At 36.4% G+C, this 22,920-nt stretch overlaps 1 protein-coding gene across 3 annotated transcripts in view; it reads right to left on the bottom strand.

Annotated features, from left to right (window-relative positions):
* The window catches only part of SNX24 (sorting nexin 24), a 93,307-nt gene that overhangs the window by 59,800 nt on the left and 10,587 nt on the right, over positions 1 to 22,920 (bottom strand). The window contains exon 2 of one of the 3 annotated variants that reach the window (XM_057433276.1): positions 14,273 to 14,411. The exons of the other annotated variants lie outside the window; for them this stretch is intronic. The gene's annotated coding sequence lies outside the window, so the exon portion shown is untranslated. The remainder of the gene's footprint in view (positions 1 to 14,272; positions 14,412 to 22,920) is intronic. 3 annotated transcript variants of the gene reach the window in all.

Consider the following 22,920-nt stretch of genomic DNA (forward strand, 5'->3'; position numbering starts at 1 on the left):
AAAAAGACATTAACCTGCGAAACCATGAAGCACTGCAAAATTTTGCTCTAGACAGCGTTTTTGGCATACGTTGACACTACATAACTGAAAAATACTTCTAGTATTCTTGAAATACATAAAAGGAAAAGAAGTTATTTTTCCTCAAACTTCTTAATCACTGCAATTGCTAACAAATAATGAAACCAATGGAGGATTTTAAAGTAGAACAAACTCCTCTAATTTCTCTAAGATCACAGAAAAAAAGAGCAAACCAGTTCATTTAAATGTGTAGGTAAAAAACTGTTAGGGTTAGAAGACTCACATTTTCTTATTCCTGTATCACGTTAGCTTTCTAAGATCTTGATCATCATTTCTACATGAAATTGTAATGCCCTACTAAAACTGAACATAAGATTGCTGACTGTAAAGACTGATAGTATTTATAATGGTCTTACAGGAAGATATTAATTATTACTGCAGTTTACTGTGACAAGATAATACAACTAAAATAATTTCAGAAAAAAACCCTAGCACTTGAATGCTTTTGGACAGTTGTTGCTTTATCTACATGTTACCTAACATGCTGGGTTTCAAAAAAGTCTTCCCCCAGCATGTGTCATGACATCCAACTGTGAAATAAATAAATAGCTTGTAAAATGCTACCCATCAGAAATAAACAATGTAAAATGTATAATCCCATTCCCAGATCTTTGTACTGAAAACAACATTTTTTTTTTTCCCCTTAGTTTTCTTTTTTTAAAAAGAACCAATGGGAAATTACTTCATGCAAAACTCATTTTTTTTTAGGAAAGTAAGAGCATGACAGATCTAGCGCCAAATCTGGACTATTTAATAGTTTCATCAGAAAATTTTCACTGGATAAACACTGCAGCTGGGGCCTGAAGTGGTGATGGAGAAAGTCGAAACATGACAGGTCAAGACCCTGTGCAATCTGACCTATGTTGGCCCTGTTTGAGCAGGGGTGAGGTGAGGGGTGCCTACATCTCCATGGGCCCCTACTAATCTAAATGACTCTGTGATCCTATGAAATACTCCTTTTAACTCAGGAGGAAAAGTAAAAAGACAAAAATATCTGCTTTTCTGTGCTCGTTTTTTGGCTGACAGTCTGAAGACCCGGTTATGTACTCCCAGCTTTTACTCTGTCACAGATTTGTAGATTTGTGTTACTGGGCAACAATTTGCCCTTCTGCTTTGTGGAGTAACTAACTTGAAGGATTAAATTTATTCTGATTTAGGATATTATATGATATCCTGAATTTGTTGTTTCTGTGAAGATCCTGTTGCAATATTTTGAAGAAGATGGGTGGGATGGAAGACAGTAGATATTCCCATTAGCTTCACAGTATTTATCTTCTTAAGAGCCTTTCATCTTTCCCACCAGATACAGGGGAAAAAAGTCAGGTCGACAAGTCATCATTCAAACAGTAATTTATTCACCACAGACAAAATCCTTCCTAAACTACAAATAATGCTTGTTTGCTCAAACAGCAATCACAGAGGAGCCAGGAGGGAATCTCAAGCTGGCGTCACCTTTGTGGTTCTCTCCATTTCCTCTGTGACTTCAGCAGAGCTTTCTTACACATTCATTATTGCTATTCCAAATAAGGCTAATATTAGCTTTTATGGGTTCTACAAAGAAGAGTGATATTTCTCAGACTGCTGGTGATCTAACTGTGAATACTTGCTGTTGTTACAGAACAATACAGCATACTTCCTCAACAAAGGTTCAAATGGTAACTAGCAACAGCTAGAGATCTCAGTATATCATAAAAGTTGATGGATTAATGAAAAAGCTTATCAGATCACTTAATCATACACTTGAGACTACATACTTATTGATGTGTATATAACACAACAAAAGTTATTATTTACATTACATCTTATGTGATTAGGATTAAAGGTGAAGTTTCTAGTAAGAGAAGATCAATGCCTTTCTATGTTCAGAAGCCTTCAAACCATCAACCTATGTTCAATCAAACATACTGTAAATTGAAAATTCAGCAGCAATTTACAGTAAAATGAATAGCCAATAAACAAACTGTATACATTTACATGAGCAAAACTTTCTTTTTCCATGTTTATTTTAATTGCTCCAGGGTGCCATAAAATCACAGGATCTACACTCTGCTGATGCACACTGCAAAGATTTGGGGCAAGACATATGCCCAATTTTGTTAATGTCCTAAAAAGCAGCAGAAGAAAGCATTATGCAGTCAAAGCGAACTATTATTAAATGCGTAGCAAGTAAGTGTGACTGTACTGTTGGGTAAAAATAAGGGTCTCCAAAAATGCTGACAATAGTAAAATAACCTTTGTTAGGCACAGCGCCTATTCAGCAGATAACTGAAGTAAATCCCAATCTCAAAACACTATAGAACCTCAAAAATACACAAATTACATTTATCAACAAAACAGCTCAGTTCCTACATGAAAAGGGAAAGCATGTGGAAACAGAACAGTAAATAAACCTGGTTTAAAATACAAATTTTGTAAGCATAAACTTTTAGATCCAACTAACAATACATAACTGAGAGATCATCTGTTTACACTGCAAGATCTTTATACTTTTTAAAGTTGTTTGGTTTGTTTTGTTCGGTTATTTTTGTTTGTGGTTTTTTTTGTATTACTTTTAAGTTACCACAAAGCATCCATTTATTAATGAACACACTGTGCTTGATAAATAAACACATTGCCTGCTTATAGTTAGAGGCATTTAAAATATTCAATATATCAGGAATAGAAGTCTGAAAATATTTTTCATGGTTTTGCTTATTCTTAAAATGGGAACTCAAATGTCTTAAGTTTTTGGTTAAAAGTCCCAGTAATGACTAAACAATGAACCTATTCATTCTTTATTCTACCCCCTTCACACAAGCTGGCTTACAATGACTTCATACCAACCCCAACAAACATTATTCTGCAGATTATGATCCAGTTTAAAATAAGAATTTAAAATGTTTCCTCTTCTCCTCACCTCCCATTTCAAGGTATTTTAATCAGTGAAAAGTTGTACTTTCTAGACTTTTTGTTAATGCAAAGAAAAAAGAGGTTCTCTCTGTCTGAAAAAAACCTCAAGTGACTTGCTTCCAAATCAGATTTGTACTGTCCCCTCTCAAGACACCTATTTACATGAAATCTCTTATAGTTTCTCTGCCTGTATAAAATGCAGATGCAACTGCACATCAGGCCTATGTTTGCCTCTTTGCACACAGTCCAAAACAGTTTTCCTGATCTGTTTCAACTTGAAATGTTGTCAATATATGGATTGTCTTGCTTTCTAATTCAGTGAAAAATCTAGTTTTCCATTAGTCTCTGCCTTTCTAATTTTCGATACAGCTTTACTAAATGTAATTATTAAAGGCAGATTCAAGAAAGCAATTACTGAGCTACTGGTTTGTATCTCTGAAGTCTTAATAAGGAACAAGGAGCTCAAGTGACAGAAACATGGCAAAATCTGTAAATAAAAAAATAAAAAGGAACAAAACCCCAAAACTAAACCAAAACCCCAAACCTGCCTAGGTGTTTACTTTAATATACAATATACAAAGAGAAAAATCAGAATGATATATAAAATTGCTATGATCAGTATATGTTTGGGGCAACCACACAACTCCCTGTTATTACAAATGCGTTTTAATCTTTATATTGCTGTGCAGTATATTGGAATTGAAAGTATATTTCAGCACTGCTGCAGAAACAGCTCTAGAAAGAGATTTTAAAATATCAAAAGTGGGATTGTGAATAATGGTAAAGTGTAATTTCTCCTTCTTCATTTGAGGATTTTCAATGTATTCAGGAGGTTACTGTATTTGGAGGGGTTATACTGGACTATGAGATACCTAATCTCACTTGTCAGTTCTAGCAACCAAGTATTCAAAGTAAAGTAAGGGTGATTATGTAAAAAATGTAATGGGTAGAAAATATGCAGTAATTCTTTTAAACCAAGAAATGTCCTAAAGCACAGGAAGGCACTAGGTTGTAGCAGAACCCTGTTGTTAGTTTTTAGAGAATTTCAATAGCTGTTCTCAAGATGGTTGAGTCCAGACACACAAGACTGCAGCTGGAATATTTTCCTTCTGGGTAATGATTTCATTTCCCTTTCTCTCCCACAAAGAAGTGGGTAATATCCGCAATGAAGGCAGTTAATAGAAGTTCCACTTAACAGGTACACCTTGATACTACTCTGGTTTTCTGACAATTATTCTACACACACTACGGGTTGCTGTAAAATCATTTCGGTCATTTTATGTATCAGAAGGAATGACAATATTTATCATTTGCAAGGCAAAAAATACTGGCTCTGATTTAGTTCATAAGCCAAACAGAGAAATAACAAAATAGAAACTGACTAAAAATAGTTTTCTGATTTAAAATAAACATCAACCCACACAGAGCTTTCCAACAGCCTCTCTTTCACCACAATAGTTCATCATATGCAATAAATTAATTAAAGTATGCTAGCAGAGTAGCAATTAGTAACTTGGCATCACTTTCCACTGGTACAAATGTGTAACATCAGAAGAGCACCTAGCCACTCTTTGTATACAACACAAAGGTAATTCGTATCAAATAATTAACAATATAAAGGAAAGGCAGAAGAGCTGATGTCTGAAAAAACAGGGAATACAGTTAATTTTGACTGGTTTAGTTTAACTAAGATTCATGCCCCTCTCAAGAAACCTGGTCTAAGTTTTCCAGCTGAGGACAATTATTGTTTGAAAGCCTTGCAGAAACCCCCTCAGGTGATGGTAACCTGAGAGGCCAAACTGAGGACTCCAGAAGTCGATGGGAATCACGCTTCCTGCTCTGAAACCAGGTGTTTCAGCTGAGACATTCTCGTACACATGAGCAGCATGGTGAGTGACCGGTGAAAACCAAATCCCCAGTAAATAAGCACTGTCCACATGGCACATGCCCAAGTCTCTCACAGTGGAAGCACAGTACCAAATCTCAGGGCTCTCGAGCTTTTCTTCATACAAATCACACTTCAGTATAATGGATAAGAATACTAAAGTATGATAGCATAATTAAGGTATCAAATACTCAACTGGCTATGGTAAACTGCTACATAATTACACACCTGTATAAACATGTACGCAACATCACATAAAGATCACACCCCTATCTTCTCAGCAGTTTTGCCAGTGGCCAGGAGAGCAGGGTGGAGGGTGAGCTCAGTGAGACTGCTATTACAGGTAGGTAGGCTACAGAGCAGTTTATTAGAGCATTAGCAGGTGTCACTTTAGATACTAAAATCATTATTTTTTTAGAAAAACATTTCATTTTATTCATATATTCAGTTTCTCTTCAAACTCACAATTTCCATGTTTTCCTTCTTGTGCAGTAGCAAACCTGGTAAAGATAAGATATCTATGCTGCATAGGAAGGACTAAACCAACCCTCAAGACAAAAAGCCAAATGCCATGCTCCTGTCATAACAGCTTAAATGTTTATCTAGCTCCAACCATCTATTATAGAAAGTTCCTCTCCTCCCAGGAGACTGTGCTATGGAACTTGCATTGTAAACTTCTTATGGTAAAATTGGAGCTAGAGTCTGTTCCATAGTGTAAGACCCGTAATACAGCCAGCTATAAATGAAATACTGTATAGTACTAATCTCTCTCCTCTTTGTACTATTTCCTAAGGCAGTTGATCCTCACTGGAATCACGAACTATGACAAAAAAAAATTCAAATGAGAAAAATATTGCACATTTCAGCTACAATTCCCCACTACACAATGCAACTATTTTGTTCTTCATTCCCCTGCTGTCAATTCTGAGGTTCTTTAAGTTTCCCCAATCAACCAAAAGCCCTCCATTTTTCAATTCTGTGGTGAAATATTGAAGAAATTAACTATCTGGAGCTTTGAAAGAGTATGTTAGCATAAATAACATATTACCTATTGTATGCTGCCTAGGAGAACATTTTCTATATTTATTTAATCTTCCTTCATTTTAACAGCAAGTAGGACTGAAGATTTAGTATCAAAAGACAAAAATAAAGTAAGAGGTAACTTCTAAGCAGGCCACTCAAAAACTGTGGTCAGTGCTGCCCTGTAATACAAAAAGCCTCCTTTTTCTCTTCAGTCTTTTTGAATGATTTGACTTGTACAAGCCGCAGTCATTTTGTTGCATGCTCATGGAAAATGAAAAATCTTGTATGTAGCAATATCAAATCATTTATACACAGCAGAGATCAGCTGTCATTTCTGTCTATCCTATCAGAGCAGTACATCCCCTCCTACACTTCTTTTAGTCTAGGGGAGCTGTCAAGTTTCTAGTTCTGACACGTATTTACATCATTCAATGACATCTGACAGTAGTGAAAGGCCACAGAAAACTGCTTATTGATCAGAGCAAAACTAGTTGATGGAACAGATGAGGTTGTATCACAGAAATGAAACCACACTCAGGTGATGACATTTTGCTCCCTTGTATACAAGTGCTTAACGGAATACAACTTCATTAGATGATGCCACTAGTGCTTAAAGAATTAAACAGTTCTCATGAGAGTTTGTCTATGCGGTGATGAGGACAATCTATCTGTACTGGTACCAATGTATTACTATTGCTCATGAAGACTTGCAAACTACCAGCCAATGTGTTCTGATGAATACACTAAGAGACACTGAAGACTCAATCTTGCCAAAATCTAATTGAGCTGACCTTTAAAAAAAAGACAGAATTACCATTTAGGGAGCAAGATCTACTTGAGATTTAGTTCTGCAGAATTGTGTGGTGCTTAGTAAAGACATTTTAAATGACCATTTTTATGCTTGGGACTCATACAGTTTCCCAATGGAAGTGATAACTGTTCATTAGTATTTCAGAGGTTATTATATCAGCTGCATGAATGTCTTTCAAACTGTATTGATTTCAACACTGTGGAGTTCTTGGGCAGAAGCTCTCCATACAAACTGTGCTGCAGCTAAAATATTATTTTTATTACTTTCTTCTTTTTGTTGAGTAGAAAGCCACATCCAATGTAAACATATTTTCCACAGAGTAACTTATAAGGATATCATTACAGTATACAACCATTCTTTACAGAATCTATGTTTGCATTAGCAGTGTAACTGGAAAATTTAAAGCAGTTTTAACATAAAGTAAACCCAAGTGATTCAAAAAGCCAGTATGTTACTGGAATAACTTGCAATCATGAAACTTCTAGAGGTACACTGATTACAGCACAAACCTCAGAAGAACTTGATTTCCATTTCATATCTTACAGTAGATAACAGCAGTAGGTTTTTATTTCAAAATAAAAAATACAGAGGGGGAAAAAGATGCTGAAGCTCCAAAAGTCACTCTTCACAATGGGTGAGTGTTGCTCAGCCTTTCTTAAGTTAAGCCTTGCATTCAGATTAACTACTTGAACTTGAAAAGAGTTTTCAAATTCAAACCAAAATTACTGGACACCTCAGACACTTAGAAAATTATTTCAGCTTCAAGGGGATGGAGATAAAAAGGTCTCAAAGAAGGCATTTCCTATCACTTAACTTAAACAAGTAGCATGAGACTATAAATTGGCTAAATCCAAGCCCTACACAACTAGAGAAATCCAAGCTTTAAAAGTAACAGAGAAATGCAAGTGAATCATGTCTTAAACAGAGTACGTACTCTGCTATTTCTCAGTAGAAACAACATGGCCTATCCTATATGTGACTTATTAACAACAACAGAAAAAGATGACAGCAGTCTTGCTATTTTCAGTTCAGTTGTATCACTGAAACTTCTTTCAGACAAAAAGAGTAACTTAGAAGTGTGTCTTGTTCTTTCCTTGGTGTTCTTGTAACATACTTGCTGAAAAGAAAAGTGTAGAAGAATTTTGCTTTCAGGATGGAAAAAACCTTGGGATAAACAGAGATTTTCCTAGGTTATCTGGCTAAGTTTGGATCAAGTTTCAGGTATACAGCAATTATTTTTCCCAGTCTTACAGTATCTCACTGTAATAAAACTTCCAATGTCTACTGTACAGAAAAAAAAAAGGGGGGGGGGGGGGGAGGCGGGAAGAGGTAAAAAAAAATAGCAGCAGCACAACAGTTACAAGACTGAATTTATTTTATTAGCCCTGGCAAAACATTTCTTTTCCCTTTGTTTTTGTGGTTGGCTGTTTTTTTTGGTTTTGTTTTTTTTGTTGTGTTTTTTTTTTCTGAAATTTAAGAAGACTTTCAATGCGTACTGATTACTTGTGATGGAAGATTTCAGTCCAGACCCCAATACTTAAAAATGATTCAGAAAAATAAAATGAAGGACTTAATCTTACCAAGCAGCCTGGGTATATCTAATAAAAACTGTGTCATCTCAGACACTATCGTTAGCTGTCTGTATTTGTTTGCACATAGACAAAGCCATGCATATTTAACATGTACAGAACTAAGGGGAAAAAGGAAGGGAAAGAAACAGTCACATATTCAACGTATGTGATGTCAAATGTCTGAAAAGCAAACTCTCTGTAATCTTCTCAGTTAGTGGGAAGAGAAGAGGAAGTACTCCAGACAATAGACAGTATAGATAGGATGCTATTTTATGTATATTTAAGAAACTTATTTTAGCACTGGCCTTTTTTTTTTTTTAACAAAATAGAAATAAAAAGAAAGGACAAAGAAGTGCTCCACATTCTGCCATAAAACTCTTTACTGCATAAGGTTTTATTCATAGGAACTCAAAATTATCCAGAATATCTTTAGACAAGAAGTTGCAGACAAATTACATTTTGTCCTTCCCAAGTCTGGTTCTTGTACTTTGTGCTTATATAGAAAACATGCAATTCTCTTCATCTCAGTTGTCTGATATGCATGAATATCTGGGCTCAGAGCCTTGATAGTGATACTGATGATGGCAAGAGTTCATAGCCAATTATGAAAAAAAAAACAAAACCCCAAAAACCAACCCAAACAAAAATACCCAAGTGACCCTACTTTTAAATTAACCCCGGATCTAGAACTGTTTGCTTTAAGTCCAAAGCACAAGAAACACCTCTCTTAATTCAAAGAAATTAATCAATTTTGAGTGACCCTGAAAATCAAACATACACAACACAGTATTAATCATTTCCAAATTTTTCTGGACATACCTTGGAATGAGTTCTCTCACAAAAAAGCAAGAAGCCATACATTTCCACTCTAAAAGAACAGTAGCTGGAAGGACTGGAAACAGACTGTAAGACAGGCTGCTGACATATGGATACATAGAGGACATGCAAAACTTGAATGTGAATTATAACATACACACTTTGCTCTTTCAATCTTTACATAACATAAAACAAATTTCACATCTGATGTTACTTCTTAATTACTTTTAGATTTGGATTTTATTTTTGTAAAGCAGATGCTAATTGCAGCATGCAATAATCTAAACTAGTTGTTCATATTTAGGACATTATTTTAATATTCCTTTATCTCATTATGACAAAATACATCACAGCTATTTCTGTTTTAGAAGAGACAGAAGACTTTTTCTTCCGTGTGAATAATTCAGAAAAAGGCTACATCACTGCATCTGACTTCAAAAGAACAGAAACTGACTCTTTATGACAGGGATATATGAACTGGGTAAATGCCCAAGCCATTGCTCAAAGCATGCCTGTAGGGGTATCACCACTTTTTTCTACATAGGCACACTAAGCTGAAGCAATGACTTTTCTGTTTTTCCTAGTTAAACTCAATGAAGTTTAAGTCAAAGTCAAAAGAAAAACTAGTATTTGTATTCCTTATGCATTAGAGTTAATCTTTCTTTGTTAGTGGATAAGTATAGATTTTAGTGCCATAGGCTGTTGTTCTATAAAATATTTACAATAAATCAAGAAACTAACACTTTTAAAAGGAATCCTGAAAGACTAAGAAAAACAAAAACCATGTTTACTAATTTGCAGTAAATTATAGTTCTGCTATCTTGAATCCCAAAGCATGAGACACTACAACCTGCATCACATAATCAGATCTTTCCATTGGAAAACACATCACTTAAGAGAGCTCCTTTGAGCACAGGTTCATCTTTTGCACTAAAAGCATGTTATCAAAGGGTCCCACACTGAGGATCTTATGACAATTTCTGCAGTGCGCTTCCATGTCATTTTTTGCTCCCTCTTTTAGCCTCAGTCTTCTTACTCTGCTCCTTGGCAAAATGACCGATCTATGTTCTGCATGAAATACATGTACGAGCAGTAACTTCAAAAATCAGTGCAACATTCACTACTGTACAATGTAGTAAGTCTTTTCACCCTGATGAGGTGGCTTGACAGTTATCAACTCTCACTTATGTTACTATTTGTAAACTAGTTTTTTAAAAAATAATTATTATACTTTACTGATATTTTTACCTTTTTAAAGGTTTTATGTTAAGTAAAAGTATACCTGAAAATGAGACAGAGTTAAAAAAAAAGTAAATAGCTACATCTGTGATTTACGAAATACAAAGCCTACAAATAGAATCTAAATTTAAAATGTATCTACAGCAATTCAGTACATAAAGATAGAATCACACATTAATTTAAAACCACAGAAGCACTGTTTCAGTCAATAAAGTGACAAAATATTTTTATCTTCTCAGATCCTGTTTCCTGTATGTTCAGACTAGATATAGGAACCTGTTTCCTATATGTTTCCATAGAAATCTAGTGAACTTGTCAACATACTTCTAAAACTAATCTTTGGATGTATTTTGAAGAAAGACAAGTCTATGTTTTCCCCATAGATGAAGAAACAAAAGGATTTCTTCCCCTTCCCCCCAGTCTCATTTACCAAGCTGCTGTCTGAAGTTATAGTACAGTATGCTGACATTTTGTCATATTCCTAATCCACATCAACCCCCTGAACCCTCCTGGAAAGTTTTATTTCCGCCTACCTTGGAATAGATAGCTTTTCTGAAGAAAAAAATAATTGCAAAAAAAGGTAATACAATTAGTCAGTGAGTAATATAGCAATCATTTGCCCTAATCAAATATTCCCTTTAAAAAATGCCAACATACTATACTCTCCCAATTTTTACTACTCATTTATCAGTAACCATTATAATAAATCATACATAGGTCATGCTAAGTAGTAAGTGCTATAGTTAATCTGTATTACTGAACTAAAACTAATAATCTCAGTTGCTATCATGTTAGCAACATAACATTAACTTGAACTACTGCAGAATTTTGCCGCGTACTCATCAACTGAAGAGGTGGAAATATTCACGTTCAATCTTTTAAAGTATTGATATAATAGAAAATCATAATGTATTTGAAATTAAAAGGAGAGGAAGCTTTTGTTTCAAAGATCAGCTTCTGAAGAAACAAACACTACATATAAAAGTGTTAGAATATATTAAGCTTAGATGACTGGAACAATTAGTATACCTGGGAGCAAAGAGAATCCAGAAAAGCTGTGATTCATTTCAGCTACAATGACTGCACTGGAGATGCAGAGAAAAATAAAAATGCAGAAAAATGAAAAACAAGTAGTGAAGCTGAAGTAATTTTGTTAATTCAAGGAACATTTGCTGAAAACGTTTGCTTTTTCTCACTGGATTACTAAATTTGTTATTCTGTTTCAATCAAAATGTATCATCATTTGAAGGCACTTCTCTGCTTTTAAGATATCACTTTTTAGACTACTTAATCAAGCAAAATGTCAATTTTATAAAATAAGAATATAAGGAAAAGATTAATACTCTTTTCCGTCACTTATTTCTCCACCGTTCCCTCTCTCCCATGCTATAAAACTCTTCATGAAGAGATGACAATTATTTAAAGGAAGAAACAAAGATATTCTTTATTATAATGCAAAAATTTCCAATAGAACTAGAATTTCAACCAATTCACTGAAAAAAAAACAAAAAGGAAGAAAGACACACACTTGAGCAAATCTTTGGCTCTCTTGTCAGAGAGAAATGCGTGCAACAGCGATCAGCACAAGCTTTCAAATACAGCTCATCAATCAAATTAAGCAAATCTCAGCAGGCATGCTTTTCTGCAGCAAACTACCAGGCCACTTCCACTTGCCTGAATCAAAAACTGAATTCTCAGGTCTTGGATCTCAGCTAGGGCACCAACCTGGGTGGTTTTTCCTGGAAAAAAGAGTTTTTTCCACAGGCCACTTACACTGAAGATTCTCAATGGCTTCAAAACATTTTGAAATAAAGCTCAAGATCTCTATATGAGTTCCTGAAGGCACAGCTGTGGCAAGAATAACACACATACAAAAAGTAGTATAACAACTGTGGAAGAGGAGGTCATGGGAAGGATATGAAAATAAACAGCATAGCCAACTCCATCTAATTATGTGCAATGCTTCCCTCATTAAGAAATCTCAGTAATGGAAGTATTATAAACAAGAATTCTCATTCTTCACATTTAAGTTAAAACTGGATAAGTGTCCCATTTAAGAAAGGATTAAAATGCTTATGTGCTTTCATCTTTCTTCAGCCTTAGACAGAAACATTTAAAATCCCAAGATACAGATTTCAGGAGAGGGCAGAAAGGAAAGAAGTATTTCACAGCATCGCCACTACAGAAAAACTAGAAACAGATGGATCTTATACATTGGTTCGAAGTGACCACGTTGATTATGAACTAGTTGCATGATTAACTGCCTCACTTAGAAGAGCTGGGTATTATCAGCCATCTATTTCAAATGCACATTTTAGAAGGAAAAATACGGTTGGTATATCTTTCTGCCAGACTTGTTAAAATGATTTAAAGTTTAGTTTTTGAATGAAATTCAAGCAAACATTACTAAAGCATTTTTGTGGCACATCAACCTGCCTCATCACACTTTCCAGTCTCTTTTATTGTGTTAGGATAAGAAAATACAGCAGCTCCAGCCAGAAACACATTCTTCTCAGCACACACCTATTTTCAGCAAGCTGTGAAGACCCTTTCAAAGTCAGATCCTCCTGAAACCTATCATTAGACATCCAGTCTTTGTCATATCCACGCTTTGCACTTACCTTATAAAATGCTATTATGTGTTTTGCATAGATACTCCCAACTCAAAGACAATAAAATGCTATGACAAACAATAAATTATTGTCTATGATTCGCTATTTCCAAGTGTGCTAGCATACACAATAAAGTAATTAAAATGACTTATGTATTTCCTAAATTCAATGCATACAGTGACCCCTACTGGTCTGCTAGACACCCTCTCAAAGACACCAAGTGACAAAACCCATCAATCCCTCCAAGAAGTGTACCTCAGCTAGCTTACAAGGACAATCCTCACATAAAAAGCATCTATACTTTATTCAAGTTACAGAATGACTAGTACTATTAACTCCATAGAGGCAAAAATATTCCAGTGCTTCTTAAGGACTTTTAAACACACACTCTTATTATTATTCAAAATAAAATAATCAAATAAATGGCTTGTAAAGTATACCATATACCAGTATCTATAGCCAAAAGCCACATCATCATGAAGAGTTTCAATTTTTTTCCAAAAATTTTCTTAGAAAAAAACAGGAGAAACAAACTTCAGTCAACTAAAGGTTTTACATGACAGAAATGTATACTTCCTGTACTTTTCCAATTAAACATGAATAGCAATTATGAAAATAAGCCCCCATGAATCAGACTGTGCTTGCTACTGTTTTATACATAGAAAATAAGGTCACAAAAGTATCCAGTTATTTGTCTAAATACTTTCTGCTTTAATATACAACTAAATAATAAGTTAGGTAACCAGTAGTGTGCTGTGTAATACACATACTTTATCACCTAATGCACTATCTTATTAATTTCAGAAATTCATGTTGTAGGAGGATCAGTTCAAGATCTTAACACTAAGATGAATACACTCACAGTTTAATAAGATTATGGTGTTTAGCAGAAGTGCTAAATGTTCTATGATTTTTTATAAATATATATGTATATATTAGATATACACACATTTATGTCTGAAATCAGTATCCAACTAGAATCAACAACAACTAGAAAACAAAGAAGCTTAGCTAAGTGTGAATTCCAAATGCATTTCTTTCACCACTGGGCTTTTAAATTACACACATGTGATTACAACATAAAATGCATGGGAGATTGACGAAACAAAATAAACATTTGCCTCTGACTCCATTTCAGCCAGGATTAATTCCAAGAATCTAGCAAAAGAAAGCAGTGCTATTTCCCATTCTGGAAGGAAACCTTTGCTTGGAAAGCTTAAGTAATAGAAATCTACTCTCTCTGCTTCAGAATCCCTGCAAATTAAAAGGAACAGAATATTGTGAGGACTGCAAGTTTCCACTGCATCTAAACCAAGTCACTCCAGTGTTGCTCAATACGTGCTCATACCAGGAACTTATAGAAGACGTCCTCATCGCAGTTGCTCAGGAGTAGCTGGAACCCAGAGGCAGAACCTCAGGGCTTCCAAGGGGTCACCAGCAGGCTGGCCTGCATTCTGCTTCTTACTTCTGACCACTAGTTATGGTTGCTGGAACAAACAATTACAGTAAAAAGATATTCTTAAAATGCACTGAACCAGTTCTAACTTACCACACAAAATCCCTAGAGACTTCAACAGGAGCTCAACATTTTCTAGAGTTTTTATTTTTGGGAGCCATATTTAAATATTTACAATGTTAGACAAAGAAGAATATAAGAAAAATATAAAAAGAGAAAGAACAGTGACATGCTATAAAACATTTAAGAAGACTGCAAGTCTATTTTGTTGTAGCTTTTTTTCTTCCAAAACTATGCAGTGAACTTTGCTATTGTTTTCACTGAAATACCAAGTACTACAACATCCACTGTAGATGTATAAATTTAGATATTTTTGTGTCTAAAAAAAAAATACAAAAAAAGAACACTGAAGTTAAAAGTCAAGCACCCCAAAGACAACAAATTCAAGAAATAATGCTATGCATGTATAACTTAATCAACCTCTTCAGTCTTAATGCCTCGAGACATAATTAAAAACTTATTTCTTAAGATCTTAGCACTATCCAGTAAGTGTTCAACCATTATTGTGGTGGGTCTTGCACATTATGGCTACTAAGAGCCATCTAAACACTGTACTGAAGCAGACACCAAGCTGAGTAGTGCAGTTCATTCACTAGAGGGAAAGGACACCATTCAGAGGGACTTCAACAGGATTGAGGACTGGGCCTATGTAATAAATTTCAGCATCAGAAATCCCTACAAAGTCCAAGTGCAACGTCCTTTATCTGGGTCAGGCCCATCCCCACCATCAATACATACTGGGGGATAAAGGGACTGAGAGCAGTGCTGTGGAGGATTTGGCAGTACTGGTGGATGAAAAGCCCAACATGAGCTGGCAATGCACACTTGCAGCCCAGAAACCAATCATACCCTGGACTGCATCAGAAGAACTGTGGCCAGCAATCAAGGGAGGTGATTCCACCCCTCTACTCTGCTCTGGTAAGACCCCACCTGGAGTATGGCTTCCAACTTCAGTGCTCTCAGCACAGGAAAGACATGGACCTGTTGGAGCAGGATCAGAGGAGGGCCACAAAAATGGTCAGAGGGATGGGACACCTTTGTTATGAGGAAAGGCTGAGAGAGTTGGCACTGTTCAGCCTGGGGAAGAGAAGGTTAGAGGGAGATTTTATTGCAGCCTTTCAATACTTAAAGGGGGCTTATAAGAAAAATTTAGAGAGACTTTTTGCAAAGTCCTGTTGAGACAGGACAAGGGCCAACAGTTTTAAAGTGAAAGATGGGAGAGTTAGGACATAAGGAAGAATTCTGTATTTTTTTTTTTTTTTTTACATTGAACATGGTGAGTGAGACACTGAAACAGGTCACCTAGAGAAGTTACAGATACACCATCACTGGAAGTGCCAAAGGAACTGATCAGCAACTCAGCCTATTGGAAGATGTCCCTGCCCATGTCAGAGGTTGGACTACACAATTTTTAAAGGCTCCTTCCAACCCAAACCATTCTATGATTCTACGAAAGGGGACTTTTTACGTTTCCAAGCTGTCCACACCAAAAGAAGGGCCCTAAGTCTAATAGAAACCCTGATTCCCAACCTGTGGTAGGAGGAAGTAACACAGTGCCAAAGCTGTTGCCTAGCTAGCATCAGTTCTAGACAGCTACAGATGCACTACTACATCAGTAGGCTGCTCTGATCAAACCACGGCTTTTTATCTGCATTACTTTCTGTAATGCAGATAAAATACAGCAGTGCAAAGCCACACTGTGACTGCATGGGTGTAAGAGCACATCTGGTTGACTGGGGGATTTCCACTCTGCTCCTTCTCAGAGTATTCTCTCAGGGTACCTTGACTTTTCCCACCCAAGCCCCACCCCAACCCACCCCCCACTGGCCACTCCATGCACACACTGAACACTCAGGATAAAACCACCCATTGGGATGTTAGTAATCAAAGTTATATCTTCTGTCTCCAGTGCTTGAGTGATCTGGCATTGAGGCCTCCAAAAGGCTGGCAGTCAATATATGTTGGCCATCACATGGGTTACCTGGCTACTAACTTGTGTTCCACAGGTAATGTAAATTCCAGAGAATGGTAAATTGGTCCCCAATGCTCTTCTGCAAGTCTACTCATGATTTGTAAATGGAATATTGTTTCACCATCTATAAACTGCTGTAATGCAGGTGGTAAAAATGGGTAACTGGGGAATGCATGAATGTTGACTCATGTTGCCTACTTACCACAATGCCCATCATAACCTGACACTGCTACCTTAAAAAAAAAAAATGCCTGAGCCATGAGGATAAGAACTTTTTACTGTAATCATATTCCTTGTTAGTGACCATGATTCTTGCATACTAGTGATTCTTAAATTGTATAGCTTCAAACATCCTGTTAATGACAACAGTGAAATACAACTGGTTTATATTTAGTGTTTGGGACAGAGGCACATCACCATACTGCTGCACATCCAGTATTTTGCACCAAGCCTTCTGTTTTAAGGTATTATCCTTGCATAAGCTGCAGAAGATTCTTTGATCACTATCTTGGTGTTAAGGACAAAAAGCTACATCTAAACGTGAACAACAAATGAGTTACATACATCAAGAATCAAGTGAAGCTAAACCATCTGTGGATGTCTCTAAGAGAAGCAAGAGGACTACAGTGGCAGGTGGCAGAGCACTGCTGTATTGTCTTACTCTGCCAGTGACTTCTGGCAAAGTACATGGTCTGTGAAGGCACATGGGAACAAGCACATAAGAACTTTACAGAGTCACCACATAATGCCTCTTGCATCAGAGACAAGGTTTGCATTACCAGTGAGCTGCAAGAAAACATCGGGAAAAGGAGATGATGCTGATTTTTGAGCACTAAAGCACACACTGACAAGCAGCAGCTCATCCCACAAAGTTAAAAATACATGCTTGACTAATTCATTAATTCAAGATCAGGTGACACCTACAGTAAGTTCTGCAAATAAAGGTATATAACAAAGGTTGCCCTACAAATGTCCCTGAAATTCTCTTTTTAAAAACACAATTCTTTGATCAGCTCTGGAAAATACTTGGGAGTAAGTGGCACAGACTGCTGTGTTTTTGTTCTGTTATCTCACTCATTAGCAAACCTGAAGATCCTTCTAGCTTTACAAACTTGTAGAGTTTATCTTCATGACTCCTCACATGGGACAGGATTGAGGCAGAAGATGCCTGTGCTCTTCAGGTGTTAACTGTGGGAACGGCTCCTGCATGGCTTTCCCCTCCTATAAAAATGTCTCCTGTTTTAACAGACAGATGAGGACAAAGGGATTGATTTATGTTGGAGACCCAGAGCTCTGATAAGGACTCCTGTTACTCTTGTGCTGTTTTCTGCTTCACAACTAAGCCACCAATCTAGCCACCTCTTAATAAGCTACCCATCCAGCAATTTAAACATTTAGAATGCTTTCATTTTATGGCAGACATTAAATACAGGAACAGGTGTACTGAGGTTAAGAGTGACACTGAATTTTTGCAGTTTCTTGAGTAGCTTACAGAGCTATGTACATTTACAGTGACAGAAACAAATGTAAGTGGTCCAATTCTGAAGTACTAAACAAGATGCATACTGAACATAAATGCTTTACTGAATAGCATTTGCAATGTTTAAGAAAGGGGAGAAAAATCTGGTTTGACAAGTGTACAGTTGTTACTTCAAAATTGAAAGCTGGGAGCAGAAAAGAATTACCTCCTCCCAGGAAGACCATGCCAAAGGCTCTCTTGAGCAAACTAACTATGTTTCTTCTGCATAGAGAAGCTCATGATTGTTTCAGTTACTGTTCCACTATGAGATACTCCTACCATTCCCCAGAAAAGAGAATAACAGCAAGCTACTTTGGGTGAGTTCTCCGGGGTTTTAGAAAGCCATTTTTGAAATAATGCAAAGGACAATTGCCAAGTATCAAGGGAGGCTCACAAAAAGAAGCTTGAGGAAGACTTTGCCGGGAGATGCCTACATGAGCTTCAGAACGTCCACACAATTTGCTTACATGGGTCTTCGGCATATTATCTCCCAGTTCTGAAAGACCTCATGTCTATTTTGGCTCTGTATTTCTGGGAGTTATCAGCTCACCCTGCTGCCTCCAGCCAGGACTAACTATACTTTTGACAGAAACATCTAAGCCTCATACAGATGAAGCTTCCATACCCTACTCCTGAAGTGTGTTCTGGTGCTGCAGAATCTTTATTATTCGGCACCACTTTGTAATTACTTTTTTTTATTTCTGGTGGGTAGAACAGGAATTGCACGGCACAGGAGCACAGGATCTCCAGTCCACAGACTGATTGCCTCCTTTCTTTTTTCAACAGCCTTTCCTCTTACTGAGATTGTTATGAAGTTCCTGCTCAATGTTTTCTTTTTGACCTAAACCACCCCTGGTATATTTCATTCTTCACAGTGATCAAAGATCCAGAAAGCAGTGTAACACAGCATATTTCCTCCTACAGTGCCTTTGCCTGTGGACACTCTTTCCCATAGACTCACATATTTCTTAGAGTTCAGTATCTAAAATTGGATACGGTAGTCCACGCTTAGTATACAGTTCTCAGTACCGATGGGTTTTTTTATATGTATCCTTTGAAACTCTAACATGCAATTGCTTTTTCTGAAACAGCATGATGTCAGTGACATGGCCGTCTTGCAATGTACAATGAGACCCACATCCTTTTAGGAATTTCTGTTACCTAATAATCTGTTGGACCTTACTCTGTGCTGCTGATTATTTTTGATAAATACAGCACTTGGTACCCAGTTCCTATTGAATTAGCTCCCCATCTTCCTTTCTTAAGAAATCTTCCCAATTCACCAAAATTATTTTTAATTCTATTCTTGTTCCCCAATATGCTTACAGTCACTTCCACCTTGGTGTTGACAGCAAATTTAAATAAGGACACTCTATCATCTGGGTCATTAAAACATTGACTCATCCAAGATCTCAACCAGGCTGCTCTGCAATACAACCTTCCATTTTTGACATATGCCTGTGCTTTTGTAGACCTGCACCCACATACATTCAAACACGTGTGTATGCACATCTATGTTCTGCCCCTATCTGAATCTAAGGAGACTGCAGTGAACACAGTACTCTACTGCTTTTAATGTTTGCTTAGTGGCAACTGATTCAGATTGTCTTTAGTACAAACCAACCTTGTGCTAAAAGCATGCTTACTGAATTTAACTAACTTCTGCTTTCTGCAACCAACCACATTTTTTCACTGGGAAATAGGGCACAGCTGTTTTACTAACACACAGCTAACATTCACATACGCTAGCTAATGCCCTACCAAAGACCTCCACCAAGAAATAAAAGCAAAACATACTTCCAAAAGTTGGTCTGTGTTAAGCTTAAAAAGAAACTCTCCTTTCTTTTTATATGTAATACTGAAGAGTTCCAATCCTAACACAGAATTTCTCCAAGGTACTGTATGACACAAGAATACTTTTCTGAATATATTTAGAACAAAAAAATGCATGCTCATTTAAAAGTTTTGCTGAGCTATGCAAAGCTGCTAAGCAAATGTGGAAGCTACAGTAGGAAAGAAAGTGTCAGACCTGCACAGACATGCTAGCAGGGTGCTCAAAGTTACACTGTTGTCAGAAATTCCCTAGGTAAAGCTAAGAAGAAATAGGTCTTGCTCAAGCATTTTTGTAAGTTTCTTAGAGATACCATAAATATTAATAATATACTTAAAAACAATCTGTTAAATATTAAAGCATGTGCATGTATGCTAAAGTAAAACAATAAAATACAAATCTGCTCTTCCCATAGGATTCACTTTTTTCTTTTTTTTTCCCTCCAGAAAAATCCTCATTAACCCAAACTAACACGTTCAAAATAACAAGATTCAATGGTCTGGCAGTATTTAAGAACAGATTACTGACACAGTTTTGAATGTTTCTTAGATGAAATTACTAACTAACACCTTCACATCAATCGATTAATGTCAACAGAACTCTGGAGAGCTATGCTGCAGGCTCCTGCACCAAAGTTGTAATCAATTAAGGAAGTCAGCTGAAAAAAAAATGATACAAAGATCAGAGCTGTCAATGGCAAAATAATCTCAGTGGTGTCAAAGGAAGAGTGAAAAAATTCCATACATTTACTTCATAATGCAAGAAAACTACTCCAAGCAAAGATTTAGTAATCCAATTAATTGTCAAACAACTATTGCAATTAAAATCTATGAAGAAATTCTTCAGGAATCTACACTTTAGATCATACTGGTGTTATTTTATACAATATATATTTCAGGATAAATTGTACAAGCTTTGTTTTGGTTTTATTTTACAGTATTAAAGAACATACTCGTTAAAAAAATACAGCGATTTTATTTAGAGTACTAAAACTCCAAACAATACAGAGTTAAACATAGAGATAAATATATGCACAGTTTAGGCCCTGGAAACTCACTGACATTTTTACACATTTTACACACTATAATTTTTTAATAGGGAGAAACAAAGCCACTGATTTTTTGCTGCATGTTCCATCTGTAAACAAACCTTAAGCACAAATAACACTGCTTTGTTGGGCTGCTAAGATCTTGCACCTGCTGAGTTAGCAACGATGTCCACAGCAGGGTGCTGAGAAGGGGAGCATTAAATACCACTCAAAATAGGGTTCTCATTTCTCCATACCCTTTGTTTGGCTATTACCATCATGAGGGCCTCTAACATGCTACATGCCACAGAAAGCTGCCTGACACAATCTGTAGTGCATTCTTTACCTTCCACAAGCAAACCATCAGAATCTATTAACACTACTTTACGCCGATAGCACTAGAGACATGACAAATCACAGGCCAAGAGTCAGATACCAAAGAATGCATCTCAGGGCATTGAGGCCAGGCCCATTTGCAAGCAAATGATATTGTGTGAAGCTGGCATGCTCAGTGTATGACAAACTGATGCAATTTCAGTACTGTCGGAGAAGCTGGGTGAGATTTCTCTGATGCTGGCTACAGTTACTGTACAGAATTGTGCAGAGTTCCCAGATTTGAATCACTTGGGGCCTGAGAGGGCTTCACTTGACAAGCCACAAGTAATTACACTACACTCTTTCTATTGTACTCTATTATTTTGCCTCTTATCTCTAGGCTTTGAGCACTCATGAGCAAGCAAGGTCGCTTCTATTTTGACCGTGATGCAACAAAACATCGTTCTTTTGTGATATGATAAATAAAACACAGCCCTGCAGGCTAAACATTTTTATCAGGCCTATTTTCCACTTCTATAAGCAACAGCAACTTTGGGAGCTTGTCAAAAGAGTTGAGGTTGGAAATAACCATGCAGGCAAGTTCATGAGCTTTTCACTTTTCACTATCTCGTTATTGTAAAAAGTCATTTGAGAAATGAGGCATTAGGTTCTTAGCCCATAACAGATAACAGTTGTATCTGCAATTCCTTTAAGCAGGTTTTTACCCCCTTCCAAATCAGCAATTTTTGACAATTTAGTTGGTGAGTAGCAACAAAGAGTTTTGAATGTGCAGCATGTTGCCAGTTCTTTCCCAGACAACAAATACCCTTCAAAACGAAAGTAACTATATTTTCTGTACCAGTTCACAAAATGTATGATTTAAACACCTAAGCAGGTAGGAAAGTTTTGTGTTGTAGCATTATCCTGTCCACTGAATTTAGGGAGAGTAATGATATCAATAACATTCACACACACACACACACACACACACACACACACACACACAAAAAAAAAAAAAAAAAGTGTGTGCGTGTGTGTGTGTGTGTGTGTGTGTGTAAAAAAACCCACAACAAAAACAGTGGCTTTAAGTTTAAGAAACTAACTTCTAGTCATGTCTTCTTAGCTTACAGAACAAACTTGTCTTCCAGGAGAAATCCCCTTCTTTCTTCCATGGTCTAGGCAAAAATCAGGCTTCTAATTGAGAGGTCTGTATTACAAACCAGACGGTACCAGGTTTTTTCAGCCTTGAAAATGTACTTAAGATTTTTTCTAAAGCTACAATTAGATCCAAACCATTTAGCAGTAAGGGAAAAAAAAAATCAAATATGAAGACTAAATGCACATAGACAAAAAATTGATTCTACCAAGTACCTTAAAACTGTTTCCAATTCCATTAATGTACTTTCCTTATGTTTCTGATAAATATGTAGCAGCAAGTAGGCATCAAAAAGTAAAGAGAAACTTAAACAACTTAGCTACAAGTACTGAGTTTAGGGTATGTTCTTCAACTTTGTCTCTAATCCAGGCCAGCCTAAGGATTGTCTAATTTGAGAGGATACAATTACTAACCTCAGTAACATTCCTAAGAAGTTCTTACCAAATTGTTTTAAAATACATCTAAAAATATTCTTTCCCTCTTACCAACAGGCACTAAGAATTTATGGCTAAATCTGGAAGTCTGACATCATAACATTTTCATCAAAGGGAGGTAAACCAAAATGCCCAAATGAACAGATTTTGATATAGAGGATAAATATGGAAAGGAAACTAAAAAAAAAACATACTCAGCCATACTTCAGAATCTGCTTGAGCTTTG

The sequence above is a fragment of the Pezoporus wallicus genome, unplaced genomic scaffold (genome assembly GCF_028554395.1).
Source record: "Pezoporus wallicus isolate ANWC-B61680 ecotype Strahan unplaced genomic scaffold, APGP_CSIRO_Pwel_v1 contig_4055, whole genome shotgun sequence".
Classification (NCBI taxonomy): Eukaryota; Metazoa; Chordata; class Aves; order Psittaciformes; family Psittacidae; genus Pezoporus; species Pezoporus wallicus.